Raw genomic sequence first — 1,352 nt, 5'->3', positions numbered from 1 at the left:
TTCCCAGTAGGAATTCTGATACCTGAAAAACCCAAGTCCAATAGGAAAAAAGTTCTGATAAGATCCATTGCTGTGCCTCGGAAACTCATCCCTCTCAACGTCATCCCAGCCAGGGGCACAGGTCAGAAGGTCTTCCACTTCAGAACTAAAGACAGGAGAATGTGACACTTGCCTGGCCTCGTATCCAGACTTGTGGGCTCCCAGAATCGAATGTCAAGAAGCAGGCCACATGGGACCAGCAGTTAGCGTAATGGCTACGTCGCTGGACTCCCATGTAGTCGACCGTGGTTCGAGTCCCAGACCTGGTGGCTTAAACTCATGCCAGGGTGCATGTGTGCCCAAGATCCCGAGAGGAGAATGGAGGAGTAGGGATTGCAGTGTGGCCTTTCCCCCTGGGGGGTGATTTCTCCAACAGCTAATAATGCATTTTCAGTCCAGCCCTGGGGTTCTGTTTCTGAAAAACAGACCTAGGCAGTCTAATCTGGACTCAGTCACTATGATAACAAAAATTAAGTCACTTTCAGGACCGCCCCAGGGTGGATCAGGATCAAACCAGACTCTCCAACTGGCACTAATCTGCACTTCTAGGCCTAGATGCAAACCTCCTCATTGTGTTTCAATGGTCTGCATTCAGGTTCACGTGAAACTACCACGCAGACTGACTAGTTAATGGTGCTCAGACAGTAACGACAGCTGGCCGCGCTTCCCCACGTGATCTCAAGCGCAGACTGTGTCCCAGTCGCCTCATCTGAATCATCTTCCCCCTTCAAGTAGACAAGGGCCCAGTGGCCACTGCTACTATCTCTGCCCTTGGTGCTGAATCAAAGTCTCTCTCCAGTTTTAGGATTAGAATCAGTCATTTAAGGGAACCGGCAGGTGGCGTTGTGGTTAAGGTGCTGGATTTCCACATGGCTGGCCACAATTCGAGTCCCGGAGCTGGCAACTTGCTTCCTCACTTTCTCTCTCTGTTTCTCTCTAGTGAGTGCATGTGCCCTTCAACAAATTAAAAATAATAACGATAATAGATAAAACTTTTTAAAAAAGGATCAGTAATTTAATATATATATGTGAGGTCTTACCCTACTATGTTATAGACATTATGAATTTTCCACAGAAATACTAGCATTTCTTGCAAAAAAAAAGGGGGGGGGGAAATGCTCCGAGGAATTTCTAAACTATAGTCCTGAAATTAGGAAAAGCTTACATGGTCTTGACATACTTTATTTCCTGTTGGATCTCCCTACACTTCTCTAGATAAACTTTTTCACTGCACTACAGAGCTATTCCCAGTGTATCGGGATTCTACCTTTGGATTCTGCACATGGCCACACCATGACTGTTCACTGCACAGA

The sequence above is a fragment of the Tupaia chinensis genome, unplaced genomic scaffold (genome assembly GCF_000334495.1).
Source record: "Tupaia chinensis unplaced genomic scaffold, TupChi_1.0 Scaffold000561_1, whole genome shotgun sequence".
In the NCBI taxonomy this organism is placed as follows: Eukaryota; Metazoa; Chordata; class Mammalia; order Scandentia; family Tupaiidae; genus Tupaia; species Tupaia belangeri.
This window is presented reverse-complemented; position numbering follows the sequence as displayed.